At 39.8% G+C, this 16,413-nt stretch overlaps 1 pseudogene; it reads left to right on the top strand.

Annotated features, from left to right (window-relative positions):
* The first annotated feature begins 15,506 nt into the window (after window positions 1-15,506).
* On the top strand, window positions 15,507-15,724 carry LOC132593592 (cytochrome b-c1 complex subunit 10 pseudogene; annotated as a pseudogene).
* The last annotated feature ends 689 nt before the right edge of the window (window positions 15,725-16,413 follow it).

The raw sequence follows: 16,413 nt of genomic DNA, 5'->3' as shown, positions 1-16,413 counted from the left end.
TGCAATGAGCATATATTACATAGATAATCAGTTTTTCTTTCTTTTCTTTTTTTTGAATTTATTTTTTATACAGCAGGTTCTTATTAGTTATCTATTTTATACATATTAATGCATATATGTCAATCCCAATCTCCCAATTCATCCCACCACCACCCGCTTTCCCCCCTTGGTGTCCATACGTTTGTTCTCTACATCTGTGTCTCTATTTCTGCCTTGCAAACTGGTTCATCTGTACCATTTATAGACAATCAGGGTTTTTTTAAGTTCTTTTTTTAAAAAAAATATTTATTTAGCCGCGCCGGGTCTTAGTTGCGGCACACAGGATCTTCGTTGCCGCGTGCAGGATCTTCACTACAGTGTGCAGGATCTTTAATTGCAGCATGCGGGAGCTTTAGTTGCAGCATGCGAACTCTTAGTTGCGACATGTGGGATCTAGTTCCCTGACCAGGGATCGAACCCGGGCCCCCCGCATTGGGAGCCTGGAGTCTTAACCATTGGACCACTAGGGAGGGGTGTCCCCATAATCAGTTTTTTCTTTAAAGAAAAAACCTAAGAGGTGTTTACACCTAAATGTAAGAAATAATTTAATTCAATATAATTTAATTCAACTAATTAATTTTAATATTTTTTAAAGTTCATTTTACAAATCTCCCACACAGAAGAATTCCAAATAATTTGTTATACTTCACCTTCAAGGAGGTGGAGCATATAACTACCCCCCGCCCCCCCCCCCCACCCCACACGCACATTCCTAAGAGGACTGCATGTGGTGACTTCCTTCCAAAGAATACAATATGGAAAGAGGAGGAAAGAGTAACTTTACAGTGGAGAAGGCTGACAAACACTATTTCAGCCAGGCGATCAACACCTGTTCAACATCAACAGTGGTAAGTCACATTGATAGTAGGTACCCTTGATATACTGTGATGAAAGTGGTACTTTACCTCTGTGGTCGTCCTCCCCAAAAGCCATAATCCCAGTCTAATGAGAAAAACATCAGACAAATCCAAATTGAAGGATGGTCTACAAAAGTACCTGACCAGTCCTCCTCAAAAATGTCAAGATCATCAGAAACAAGGAAAGTCTGAGAAATTGTCACAGCCAAGAGGAACCAAAAGTGACATGACAAATAAATGTAATGTGGTATCCTAGAGCAGAAAAGAGAAAGGACACTAGGTAAAAACTAAGGAAACCTGGTTAGTCCATTAATCATCACAAACGCACAATACTGATGTAAAATGTTGATAATGGTAGTGTATAAGAACTCTCTGGGCTTCACAATTTTTCTGTAAATCTAAATATATTATACAAAATAAAGGTTTTTTAAAAAGTTTATTTTAGCCTTCTGTGACTTTTTACAGAAAATCTTTGCAAAACTTGTAATGCACATGAAGGCAGTGTGTTTACCAAGTTACAGAGATTTGCAATATTATGAAACCCTATCCTGTCATCCCAAGTGCAAAAGAAAAAAGTAAAAATAATGTCCCATAAATCATCTCCAACAAAAATTAAACTGCTACTTAAGATTTCTAGTTATCCAAATTTACAGCTATACTAGAAAGATTCATTTTCCAAAGGGTAAGATGTCATTCTAAGATACTGTCCTGACTTTACAACTGTGAGAAACAGACATTTCCAAGCACCAATTTATGTATATGTTATACACACATGTACACAAAATTTAAGGACCATATGGCAAGTAAGGTAAGGGGGTGGGCAAGACAGAAATATAAAATGTAACTGTAGGGATAAAAAAGCAGATTTCTAGATTTGCCAGTTAAGTAACGTTATCATTAGTATGAGATAACTTTCTTATGTCAATAGGTGGTGTTCAAAGAGATTTTGAACAAAATGTAGAGCACGCCATCAGCACTAGGATCTAAGATAATTCATGGGATATCAGAATTTGTGATTTTTCTGATCTCTGTCAGGACACTGAGTCATTTGGCAACAGATGACAGAAGATATAAAATTTGAAAATGAAGGGAATTACAAAATCTTGTGAAATTTTCATGATTATCTGGGGATTTCTTTAAATACATACATATATAGATAAAAATAAAGTTACCACTGAGATAAAATATATACAAATATGAGTTGTTTTTCAAGAAAAGAATGATAAGTTCTAGGGAAAAAATTCTCTTAAGCATCTTCAGTTCTTCTGGAAGAAAGTACCATGTCAAATATAAAATTCTTATTTCTGTTCTATAATTATTACTGTTAAAGAATGCCTAAGTTCAGGTAAATTTTTTCATTTGAGACATTCAGTACACTGACTGAAACCACAGTATATAATTTATTTATCTTGTCCTAGGTTTGGGGTCCTGTTAAAAATGTGAAAAACACAAAAGACAACTTTTCTGGAATATCATTCAGTTACATTATTTTGAACTGATGATGGGTTGTGTTCAGTTGTTAAATATAAACAAAAGTTTGGATGTGAATGGAATAAGGATAGGTCTTATTTAATTGGGCGATTTTTACTTTAGTTTTAAAAAGCGTATATATATATATATATATATATACACACACACACACACACACACACACACACACACATACTAAGTAAAGAGAATTATGACCTTTAGACCCATATTTAACTGTTATCCTTTGAGAACCTATGTCACTGCTTCTAAAGAATTATACACTCTATATAATGTGCTTTTCCCCCTTTCTTATGGCAGCTGTTTCAAACCCAAATGGAAAGGTGAATGAGAAAAATCCCCTACATTTAAAACCTACCATGGAGAGAAAAGCAGGAAGAAGTCTAAGCTAGCCCCTGGGGATCTTCCCAGGTTCAGCAAATTGACCTGAAAAAGGAGTACAGCTTGAGCTCTTCTTCTTTAGCAGCACAACCACCGGTCAGAGAGGTTTCCAAACACATGGAGTTTAGCGAGACCACCTGCTCCTAACACAGGAAAACGGCCACTGGACCACCAACTCTGTTGCCTCAAGTCAACACCAGCTCCCCTTCACAACAGATGACAGGCTTTCCGCTAGCAGCGTCTCCCGGTAAAAGAGTGAGCAAAGAGGAATTAAACTTCACATCTGTGATAGAAGCTCATGAATTAGGAGTGAAATGGACAGATGAAAAACCCAAAACTGAAGTCAGTCTGAAAGTAGAACCAAACAGTAATTGCACAGATATCAGGCTTGGCGAGACAGAGCGAGGAGTTCAAATCCCCACTTGGCCAGGGCATGGGCCTCCAGGTGCTATGGAGACAACAAGAAGTAGAAAGGAACTTTTGCCCAGGTGCTCATGCCTTCCTCAAGCATGACCAATCTCAGTGGGTGTGTGGTACAACCCAGGAGGCTTAATCTATAATCTCTCAATGCAAATCAAAACTATAATGAGGTACCACCTCACACCAGTCAGAATGGCCATCGTTAAAAAGTTTACAGATAGGGAATTCCCTGGCGGTCCAGTGGTTAGGACTCCACACTTTCACTGCCAAGGGCCTGGGTTCAATCCCTGGTCAGGGAACTAAAATCCCACCAGCCGTGGTACGGCCAAAAGAAAAATGTCTACAAATAATAAATGCTGGAAAGGGTGTGGAGAAAAGGGAACCCTCTACATTGTTGGTGAGAATGTAAAAAATTGGTGCAGCCATTATGGAAAACAGTATGGAGCTTCCTTAAAAAACTAAAAACAGAGTTGCCATATGATCCAGCAATCCCACTTCTGGACATCTATCTGGAGAAAACTCTTAATTCGAAAAGATACATGCACCCCAATGTTCATAGCAGCACTATTTAGACATGAAAGCAACCTAAATGTCCACTGACAGATGAAGGGATGAAGAAGATGTGGGGTGTGTGTGTGTGTGTGTGTGTATGTATATATACATACATACATACAGACAGACAGACACAGTGGAATACTACTCAGCCATCAAAAAGAATGAAAGAATGCTATTTGTAGCAACATGGATGGACCTAGAGATTATCATACTAAGTGAAGTAAGTCAGACAAAGAAAAATATCATATGATATCACATATATGTGGAATCTAAAAAAATGATACAAATGAACTTACTTACAAAACAGAAACAGACTCACAGACATAGAACACAAACTTATGGTTACCAAAGGGGAAAGGGGAGGGAGGGATAAATTAGGAGTTTGGGATTAGCAGATACAAACTACTATATATAAAAAAGGTAAACAACAAGGTCCTGCTGTATAGCACAGGGAACTATATTCGATATCCATAATGGATATGGATTATTCAATAAACCATAATGGAGAATATGAATATATATATATACATATATATATATATATATACGAATCACTTTGCTGTATACCAGAAACTAACACAACACTAAATCAACTATACTTCAATTTTTAAAAATCTATTTTTCAAGATCTCCACCACTCAGACCATGCAACAGAAGGAGAGGAATCACTATGATCGGGCCCAACAGCTTGCCCAGCTCTCCCAAGAGTTGAGGTCAACCGAAGTTCCGGTTTCCCTGATTTGAGTCCTTAGTCATGTATGAGATAGCCTGTTGAATTGGTGTTCAGTTAAAGGTGTATAAAGCAATATTTAATATTTTGTAGGTTAAGAGAATTAAAATTAATATCAGCTGTTAGAAGGAAGTTCTCAATTCAGTATCCTATGTTAACCCACATAGGGAAATCAATGAACAATGGAATTTTAAATGTTGAAGTGGATGGGATCCATGATGAGATGAAGAGGAAGTAACTAAAAGTCTTGGCATCACCCAACTTCTATAATGTCAGATTTTTGAAAACTATAAACCCATATTCCTTTGGGTAATTTTTTTAAGTTTCAAAGATTTTAGAAAATAAAAATTTTAAATTTTTTCAAGAGCCTTCCATGTTACAATTAAAATCCATGTTACTTATTCAGCAGTACCCATGATAGAGTCCTAGAAACAACCTGAGAAGAAACAAGAATAGAATAGACAGAGAATAGAAATGTTTGGAACAAATGATTCCAAACTGTTTAAATACATCATGGGATATCCATAGAATAGAATAGTAAACAGCTGTGAAAAAGAATGAGGGAGATCGGATCAGACGCATTGTTACAGAAGGATCTCTAATATACATTAAGTGAAAAAGCAAAACGCAGAGTGTGGATAATATATTGCCATGGACGGGGGGGTGGACAGTGGGAAACTATATTTGCCTGCTTTGACTTTTTGTGTGCCAAATCTCTCTGGAGAAATACACAAAACCTAGTACCAGTGTTTGCTTCTAAGGAGGAGAAATGGGTGGGTAAGGGACAGGGGTTTTTTTTACTATACACTATTTTATATCTTTTGAAGTTTAAACTATTAACTATTTGTATTACCTATTGAATAATAAGATTATCTCTTAAAAAAAGGTAAAAGAGTATTTTCAAGCATATTTCGGGAATAATGAAAGAAATTGCCACTACCTTGCAGTGGCACTACAATGAAGAAGGGGGTGGGGGGAATAAGCAATATGTTAACTAGGATGTCAGAAGGTAGATCAAAATTAACATGCAGATTGTGAAAATATGACAATTACTGACGGAATAAGAATAAAGTCCTTCTCATTGCATTTAAGTAAGCAGGGATATGTTAGGAAAAAAGACTAAACAGAGATAAAATGCTGGAAATTAAAAAATTATAAAAGTCATTTGTGAAACAAAGCTTCAGAATGTTGTAATATCATAGAAAATGTATAAAGAGATTTTCAAATGAACCCCATTAGATCCAGAAATCAGTAAAACAATTTCTCTTTCTTAAAATGCTTACACAAACACATCCCTAACACACACATTAAGACACACACTGTAGGCAGCCTACGAGACCATTAAGACAATTCTAGACTTTTATAGCTATTTCTTTTTTAGGGGTCATTCTTTGCATTTTTACTGCCCTAAATTTACCTCTTCAAGTCACAGCAATGAAGAATTGAGCTTTCTTTCTTTTTTAGTTTTATTTCCAACCGAATCTTTTGTACATTTCTGGAATTTAAGCCACCTATGTTACCGCTACTTATCTATAACACCATTGCTTTGAGGGATTAAAGCAGGTTTCTTGTAATACACTTAGATCAAGAGTTATCTGAGTTGAGAAGAATATCCTGTTTGTGTTGGGGATGGGGAATCTTTATTTTTTATTTTTTATTTATTTATTTTGATCTTGAGTTGTTTTGATTTCCCCTGAGAGCAGTAATCTTCAGCAAGTGATATTTTTAAAAAGCCCACACACCACAAAACATTCCAAGTGATTTTAACTCCTGAATGAGGTTGGGCTACCTGAGTGATTCTCTCTCTTCTCTTCTTTGGCAGAAAGGATTAGAAACCTCCACAGAACTTGCTCTCTATTAAAGTGGAGTGCTGTGCATTCATTGGCAAGAGGTGAATTGTTTTCAGATTACATGCGAAAGAGTGTGTGTGTTTCTTTCCCACATCAAAGACTTGGATGGAAGCAGTTCTGAGTATTGCCAGGGATGCAAGAATTGGTGCTAAAGTGATTAACAAAATTGCTTTCCTGCAAAAGAAGCACAAAACATTACCTAGGGATTAGAGGAGGAGAGGGCAAGATTAAAGGTGATGTTGAATTTTGGGTGGAATATCTTATCCATCTTTTTCAAATCATGCTTCAAGGATTCTGTGGCCCCTCCTTAAGGAAACTTGAACAAATCAAAGTCTCGCTTTCTCAAGTTTTGTACACGGGGCGCTGACAAGGTAAAATTAAAACTACTAACATAAGCGGCACTTACTTTCGACCTCCATATCTTTATCTCACACCACAAATACGTTTTGAATGTATTTTATTCAGCACACACCAGCAACTCCATTGATCAAAGATTATTTCATTTGTAATTGGTTTGTGTGTCCACCTGTTGGACTTAAATGCTAGCGTTCTATAGAATCTCTGAAGTTGTTCGGTTTTAGTGAATCTTGACTTGATTAGTATACATTCCTTTTTAAACATAGCCTTCACAGTTGAAACCTTCACCTAACCAAAATGTAAAAAAAAAAAGCCATAGAACCTATATTCTAAATAGTGAAGGAAAGAGCATACAGCAAACCTCACAATTCCTAGTTTAGGACATTATTTTAAGGGGTCTCTCTGAAATGCCCTATGACATTCTTTGTCACTTAGCATTTTTTTCACCTCTTTCAGAAACTGAATGTAGACCTCCCTTCTTCCAAGAAGTCCTCCTGACTTTAGAGTCCCAATCAGAGTCAGACAGAAACATATAGGTACATGTAACTGTTCTGGTATGAATAAACTTTTTCTTCCTTTAAAACATTAAGTTCAAAAAAGGAATGAAGCAATTATCTGGGCAAGTAGAAAAAACATGAAGTTGAGTGTAATAAGCAAAATAAATTCAGAGCAGTATATACAGTATGATACCATTTATGAAAAAAATCTAACACAAAAAACAATATCATAATTCTTTAGGGACCATATACATGCATGTAAAAGTAAAAAATTGGAACAGAATTATATACCACAAACTCATGGTAGTGGCTGCCTCTGGGAAGGAAGGTAGGAGGTTTGGGGGCCATGATGAAAGGGAATTTTAGCTACATCTGTAATGTTTATTTCTTTTACAATTTCTCTTTAAAAAATTAAGATGATTCACTTACACGCAGTTAAGGCACGTGAAGTGTCACTGAAATTCTGGTCTAAAAGACATGCATTGCTTGTAGGGTTTTTTTGGTCTGATACAATGTCTCACTTTCTTTATAACAATAAAACCTGTTTCAAATTGATTAAATAATTCAGGATGGTTGTGACCTCTTCCTCTCCCACAATAACATCCTCATAAACTAATGTACTGTGGAGGTGGAATTTATCTTTGTGTGTGTTCTGTAAAGAGTAAGAACACACCGCTGAGTTCTCGGTAAAAAGAATCAATAGATGAATAAATAAATAAGCGTTGTTTGCTTGCTGCCCTGCATGCAATAGTTTGTGGACATTTTCGTTTTGAAGTTGTTTCTTGAGGTTGCCTGTGTGACTTCTTCGCTTTCAGGAACTTGTTGAGAACAATCATTTTTTATCTGTCTTTCCTTTGGGGTCCCGTAAGGTCACTGGACATAAGATAGCTGTGAAATTTGACATTGTTCCAATTTAAATGCTTTACTCCAGCAAGTGCAAGACTGTGGATGCTTCGGTGTGGATTGCCACGGCCAGGCTGTTCCTGAGACTCGCCAGCCCTCCAGGCTTCAAAGCCTGCCATCCTTGATCTCACTAAAGAATGTTTTTGAATTCTATGTCCATCTAGTGGTTGCCTGCAAAGATCTACTTGGCTTTTTCTTTCTTCCTTTTCTTTCACACTTGATCAGTGAGATTCTGTTTGTGATGGGGGTTTTGCCCCCCTTGGTCTTTAATTCTTTCACAGGTGGTTTCAAAGTGTCTATCCTTAGCCCCTGCTTTCTATAAACAAGCAGGAATTCATGAACCGCAGTTACTGATGGCTGTCCTCACGGAGCAATTCTCCTCTCACTTTGAAAACAGGCTGTTTTGTGGACAGTAAAGTACAGTTCTTTTTGGTAGATGAGATTAGAGGCTTGAGGGGAGGCTAGAGGGAGGGGAGTTTTTTCCTTTCTCTTTTATTATTTTATTTTTTAACTGGAGAGCCTTTGTGATGTAACTCGTTTTAGCAAATTCAAGAACTTTACTTATTTTACACACAGTTAGTTGCACCCTTGGTTAAAGATGACATGGCACTAGGTAGAAGATGCTGGAACTGCTGATTTGCTCATTAATTCCAACATCTCCAGCATCCCAGGTGTAAGGTTAGGAGTTGAAGGTCAGGTGGTGACAGAGCTAATGTGGTTACATATCCAAGGGATCATATTATATCAATTCTACCTAAGAATTTTGATGTGCCATGGGAGTTGACCTTTTCTGTCATTAAATATTCTTCAACAGTATCATTTTAATGGCTGCATAGCATTCCACTGAATAAGATGTACCACAATTTACTCAACCAATTCCCTATTGTTGGAAACAGGTGTTTCCAATGTTTTGGCATTATAAAGAGCACTCCATATTCACATTGTTGAATTTGCTGATAAATTCCTAACAGTGATACTGCTGGGTCATAGGGCATATACATTTGTTAAAGCTTTGAAGATCAGCATTCATTTTAAAATTCAGTTAAAAAGGAGGGATTGAAGGACAGAAAGAATTGCTACTGCAGCTACACACTTAAGACCCCAAGCAAACTACTACTTAATCAGTGGAGAAATTCCCTCACACAATGTAAGGAGTGGGCATTGTCTGTTAGCCCTCCAGCAATTCGTCTTTCACCATTGACCTACACTGAAACCTTCAGCTTAGGAAAAGAATGTAGAAGCCTCTTACAGGAAGGCTTGATTCAGTGGTACTCAGGGTCCTATAATAGTCTTTGTGTGAGCACTTTCCTCACTGTAGTTCACTACTGGATCCAGGACCAAGCTGAATCTTTTTCACTTTGCTCATTACTGAAATATGATGCTATCTGTGGGGTGGAAACTGCAGTATTTAAGAGTACTCAGGAATAACACAATTGAGAAAATAAGTTCAAGAGGAGGAATCATTCAGGAATAAATGACAAGGGGGTAGCTTTCTCAGTTCTGAACTGCCTAATTATTAGTCGGTACAGCCTATGCCTCCACAGAGCCTTGAACTTGGAAATCCTGGACAATCTTTAGTTATGTTGCTCGCTTGCTCACAGACCTTTGCCACCCTAGGCTTCGTTGTCAGTACAAACCCCTTTGCCTCGCCTCAGTATTCTGGTTTACCCTGACCTCTTTCCATCCTTAGTGCCCCAGCATGAAACCTTCCGTTCCATCCAAACTGAAACTATTTGCTGTATTCCAAACAAGCAGCATATACTGTGGAAGGACTTTTGGATTTGGTCCAGATAATCTGGATTTGAGCCCTGGCTCTGCCATTGCTTTATTAGGTGACCTTGGGCAAAACAATCTTACTGAAGGCTCAGTTTCATCATCTGTAAAATAGGGATGACAAAGCCTAATTCACTGTGTCATTATGTATATGTTAAACTAGACAACAGCACGTAAAAGAAGTTGCAATGCAGAGCGTGCGGGGAGTGTTTGATAGGTGACATGAATATCTTGTTTATCCTGGCCTCTGAGCATTTGCTCCCACCTGTTCTCTTTCTGGAAAAGTTCTCTTGAATCCGAATCCCACCCACCCATCAAAGCAAATTCATGTTTCAAGCCCTCCCATGAAAACTCTTAGCACACCTTGACTAGACTATTCATTCGGCAGGCCAATCCTTCTAAAGGGACTCTCTCCTGGAACAATTTTTAGGGAGTCCTGATACCAATTTTGCCCCAATAATAATCATAATTAATGTATAGTACTTTACTGCTTACAACAACCTATAAGGTCAACGAAATGGATATTATTGTTATTATCATCCCTATTTCTCAGAGACTCAGAGAGGTCAAGTGATTTGTCAAAGGCCACAAAGCTAGTGTATGGCAGAACTGAAAACAACTCAACTGATTGCAAAGCTTATGCGCTTCTCCTCACACAATAAAACCTACCTCCTTATTTAACTGCTAATGGACATTTATTTGTCCCTCTGTGAAGTAATATTATTATTGAATTTTAGGTCCTTGCCTAAGAAGAAAATGGTGGCGTTCTTGGGTATGGTAACCACCTAAAGAAACTTATTTAGTGTTTTCAGAGGCGTGAAAGACATGCGCATAATATGCCAGTTCTTGGGGAAACGTTCCAGGTCAAAACTTTGCGTGAATTATTTCCCTGGGACTCAGAACGAAAGCTGGGCCTTTGGTGGGAAGACGTCCTTTCCCTTATACACCAAGTAATCACAACTCAGAGCAGCCCTCTTAGAAATGGTTCCCCCTTGGGACTTCCCTGGTGGTTCAGAGGTTAAGAATCTGCCTTTCAATGCAGGGAAGGTGGGTTCGATCCCTGGTAGAAATAAGATTCCACATGTCATGTGGCAACTAAGCCCACGCCGCCACTACTGAGCCCACACGCCTCAATTAGAGAGCCCTCGCAACGCAATGAAAGATGGTGCGAGCCACAGCAAAGATCCCACGTGCCTCAACTGAGACCCGACGCAGCCAAGTAAATTAATTAATTAATTAATTTTTAAAAAAAGAAGTGGTTCCCCCACTGCACTTGCTACCTCTGAGCTGCCCTTCTGCACCACCCGTCGAGGCTCAAGGGCTTCCGCTCAAGGGAACCATAGGTGATCCTAATTAGAAGAGATTCTAAGGGTCACCCTGTCACTACATGGTCCTCCAGCACACCAGCATGTCTCCTTAGCTACACATTTCATTCCGTGACAGCTCAGCAGACGTTCTGCAGGTTTAGAGAAGGTGTGAGTTCACAGACATCAAAGCAGAGCCATGTCTTCAGCTACCTCAGTCACTGAGTGAGCTACTGCCTTCTGTCCAGGGTGTCGGTCTTACCTGTTGTCAGTAAAAATCCCTGAAAGCCACATGAATCTTGATTTAACTGTTATCCTCGATTATGTTAATAACAGTTGCTTAAACTCATCTCTACCCTGCCCCCACCTTGGACACATGGGCATTAAAGTTAAATTTGCTGAGTTGCTTCCAGATTTGTTCAATATACATGTATTGAGAACTACTTCCCAGGTACCTTGCCAGGCACTGGGGGATAAAAAGGTTGGGGATAGAATCTTCTCATTTAAAAAAAAAAATTTTTATTGAAGTATAGTTGATTTACAATGTTATGTTAGTTTCCGGTGTACAGCAAAGTGATTCAGTTTTATATGTATCTATCTATCTATTCTTTTTCATTATAGGTTATTACAAGATATTGAATATACTTCCCTGTGCTGTACAGGAGGACTTCGTTGTTTATCTATTTTATGTATAGTCATTTGTATCTGCTAATCCCAAATTCCTAATTTTTCCCTCCCTACAATCTTCTCATTTTTCTCAACCCAGTTTCCACTGAAAGCCCCACTGTGTCACAAGCAACAAGCATCAAATCAGCAACGAACCCCGAGTCACACAGAGACTGTTCATGTTTGCAATCTCGTTGTTTTCTGAAACCAACATTAGCATAAATGTTAACACAGCAATGACTTAATTATACTCTAATTATTCTGAGCCAAAAACGGGAGTTTGATCTCAATTCACATACTATTTTGGTAGATTGTTACATATAACGCCAGACATAATATGCCTTCATTTTTACCCACGTCGTCTGGTGAAGCCCTCTCTCCCTTTTCATGTTGCTGCTACCTCTAATTTTCCCACACCCACCATTCTCTCTCAAACACTAAGACCTCAAAAATCTCTCCTCCGAAGATCTTAACCTCAAGAGTTACACATTTTCCCTTATTTCTCAACAGTACCCACCCCTCCCTAGAAGTTCTTTGGCATAACATCAACTCGGTCAAATGAAATAAACAAATATTTACAAAGTGAGGAAGGAGGGAAAGATGGGGAGGGGGACAGCTGTGATTACTGACCCATCCTGCCCCAGCTTTTCCTCACTAAGAGCGGCTTTGGGTGCAAGCTCAAAACGGCAGTTAAGATAAAAGTCTAGTTTCTTATGCTTTCCTAGAGACCAGCAATGAACAACTGGGATTTGAAAAATGCTTTAAATACCATTTACAATAGCACCAAAAAATATAAATACTTAGGTATAAAATCTAACAAAACATGTACAGGATCTATATGTAGAAAACTACAGAGCACTGATGAAAGAAATAAAAGAAGATCTAAATAAATGGAGAGAGATTCCATCTTAGAAAGTCAGTATACAAAAACCAATTGCTTTCCTATATACCGGGAATGAACAATTGGGATCTGAAATTTTAAAAAAAGATACCATTTAAAAGTCTTGTCTCTTAGAGTCATTCAGTTCAGGTGATTAGCACATCAGCTTGGTGGCTTAGCAATTTCAACCTGACTATGTCCTGTAGTCAGAAATCCTGGGATTACTGAGACCTTTCATGTAGTGGCCCAGATCACATCTTCAATTTTGAGTCAAAGCTGTCTTTTGAGGGATCCTAACCATCCCTGGATTCCTCTGAGGTACTATTTGTCAAGTCTTTTTTTTTTTTTTCCCTCCAATCCTCTTTCATTTAGGCAGCCACATCTTCCCTACAGGCTCCCATTCCTCATTTTCAAACTTCCCTGCCTCTCTTGCCTCCAACTGGTTACTGAACTTTGGTCTGACACTTCCAAAGGCACCTCCAAACTTCCAGCAAGTCATCCTGCCCTGTGTACTGTTTCCCAGCTAAAGTCTGACTTCTCTATTCCTCACTCTTCTCCACCTCCGTCTCCTCCCCTGCTTTTCCCCAGGGTACAGGTCAGTCCTTCAAGAGTGTACTTACCATGTTTAAATCGTTTTCTCGGAAACAAATATTTGCATATGCAAACCCCACATTTGCCATATGGTTTTTCCTACTTCCCAGCCAGAGGAACTCTCAATTTCATATATATACTGGGAAATGAAGTTTTCCCCAGATGGTCTCTCCAAAGCACCAAAGCAAGGTCAGGGTTTATGCATTCCTTCAAAGGTTCTGGGCAGAGGCTAGAATTACTCATGTTTTCTTGGTCCCATCAGCAGTTATTTCATCAGTGCACCTGATAAAGGGATACAACCTGGCTCTTTCAGAGCTAAAAACACACCAGAGTTTAAGGGAGATGTTGAACCATAAACTGGTATCTTCAGGGAAGGGAGAAAACCTGCCCAGTTGCTCAAATAATTTTAAAACAAATCCCCTAAGAATACTTCCACAGGGAGAGAAAAAGAGTTTGAATATGAGAAAGATGATGAACCAGGTGTGCCGAAAAGGTTTCTTAGTCATTCTTAGCCCTAGAAGGGGATGGGCGGGGGTGGCCCACATCTCTACTGGGAAACATATTTCCCCCTTTTAAATCAGGAAAGAAAAAAACAACAACATAGCCCCAAATAGAGAATGTTTTCTTTTGTAACTGGAAGCAAACATCACTGATGGCTTTAACAGCTGCCTGCCAACATGGCCTGAGAAGCAGGCAAGCTCAAACATTTTTTGAGATCAACACATGTACAGACATACAGTATATTAGGTCAAGTTATAAATCCAGGAATAAAAGAACAAATAAACAAGTTTCAGCTTTCTCTAGGCTTTCTGAGTCCAATACCAGCTAAATTAGACTCTGAAGCAGAGAAATCTAGCTTCCAAGAAGGCAGGTCTCCCAGGAGTTCAAGTCAAGCCTCCCTCTGGTAGGAAAAGAAGGTGCCGTTGTAGATTAACTGGCTGATGGCTGACCAGGTCCAGGCTGATGGCCCTGCCTAGCAGGGGCTTCCCTGTGTCCTAGCCTAGCAGACCCTGAGGATGTCTGCCATTGACTTGATCTTTGACCCCAGTAAATCATTTAATATGCCATGCGCCTTTGTCCATATGTTCATGTTTGGTGTAATGTGGATGAGAATTCCAGCAAGTCTGGGTGTGCCACCCATTAGGGCTAAATCTTTCCCTTTGGAGCTTCTAGGAAGAGACTTCTGGACAGCTGCATTGCAGGGAACCAAGGTGTCTGGACAAACCAAATTGAAATGCCTACAGATGGTGAGACCAGCCTTGCCTTAACTGCGACTGAAAAGCAAAAGAACAAATTTGTTCTTTGGTTACCAAAACTGACACAAGATTTTTGTGATAGGTTTGCCTTAGGGCAAGAAACCCACTAGAGAGTCATAGATGGGAAATGCTCAATTATTCTCCCAATCCCACCACTATACTAGCAAGATGACCTTGAGCAAGTCACTTAGGCCAAGGTTGTTCACACATGAATTGGTCATGAAATAAATGAAATAGATTAGAACTAAATATTTTTTAATGAAGTCAAGTTGAATAGAATAGAAAATATCAGTGCTTAGTTCACAATAAGTTAACCCCTGTTGTATGTGTGTGTGGATGCATGTTTCCTGGGGTCATGATGAATAATAAATTTCTTACTGTGGGTAACAAACAAAACAGCTTCCCACAGTGGCTTAGACTGTAGGCTTTTGATTTCCTCGTCTATCGAGTGAAAATCATTCATTTTATACATATACGTATATATACATAGATATTCATACACACACACATATACATGTATAATGAGCACCACAGTGTGTCAGGCACAGTGGTATGTGACATATACAGGTACGACAAGGCCCTGTCCTCATGGAGCCTCAGCTAGTGGGGGAGCCAGTCATAAAGTAATTACCTAATTATTTAACTACCATTGTGTGAAGAGAGTGTGTAACACCAGGTTCCTAACCTGGGCTGCAGGATCAGGGCCAGCCTTCTTAGGAAGTGACAAAGAAGGAGGCAGAGAGTGATGCAGGCAAATAATGGGGGTGGAGGAAGCATTCCAGGCAGAAGGACCAGCAAGTGTGAGGAGACCCTGAAGAAGAAGGAACAGTGTCAGTTCTACCTCCGAGATTTCTATGAAGACCACATGAGACGACCGTGGAAACACTTTGTAAACTGTGGAGTGATGTTCAACTGTGGCAGATTATTATTAAAACAATGAATATAAACACGCCTTAAAGATGAGTTTAGTTTCAGCAGGTGGCCCCGGGGCTAGGGTCACCCTGAGCTGGGACGCTGGCACCGTGAGGCTAAGCAGACTCCTGGGCCCACACTGCCAGAAGCTGGCCAGAAACTGGATTCCCGTGGCAGGTGCCACGGGGCTGGTGTGGGCCACCGACTGAGACTGATTCTGGACTGGGTGCCCTACTTCAACGGCAAGTTTAAGAAGAAAAATTAATGAAAACAACCCCCCTCAGACCCCTCCTCTGGTATCTAGTGCTGCCTCCTTCCATCTGAGTCTGGAGCAGCCCAAGCTCTTGGGGTGGACCAACCTCAAGGAAGTCCACAGTGCAACTTAGACTTTCTATAGTTTTGGTGCGTGAATGCACACAGCATTAAACCTTGGTCTGAAACCTGCCCACCTGGACGAGCTCATGCTGGGGCTTGGTTACCTTGACTGAAGGCCCAGGGGCTCAGCTGACCCGGGGATCCTTTCAACTCCAAATCTAGGAGTTTTCCCAATGGCTGGCAGAAAAGGTTTGATTTTTTTTTTTTTTTTTTTTTTTTTTTTGGCGGTACGCGGGCCTCTCACTGTTGTGGCCTCTCCCTTTGCGGAGCACAGGCTCCGGACGCGCAGGCTCAGCGGCCATGGCTCACGGGCCCAGCCGCTCCGCGGCATGTGGGATCTTCCCGGACCAGGGCACGAAGCCGTGTCCCCTGCATTGGCAGGCGGACTTTCAACCACTGCGCCACCAGGGAAGCCCAAAGGTTTGATTATTTAAGATGTTCAGTAGATAATACCTGCACAATGTTTTTTATTTTTGGTGGGGGGTCGGTACGTAGGTCTCTCACTGTTGTGGCCTCTCCCGTCGCGGAGCACAGGCTCCGGACGCGCAGGCTCAGCGGCCATGGCTCACGGGCCTAGCT

The sequence above is a fragment of the Globicephala melas genome, chromosome 16 (assembly GCF_963455315.2).
Source record: "Globicephala melas chromosome 16, mGloMel1.2, whole genome shotgun sequence".
Classification (NCBI taxonomy): Eukaryota; Metazoa; Chordata; class Mammalia; order Artiodactyla; family Delphinidae; genus Globicephala; species Globicephala melas.
This window is presented reverse-complemented; position numbering and strand designations above follow the sequence as displayed.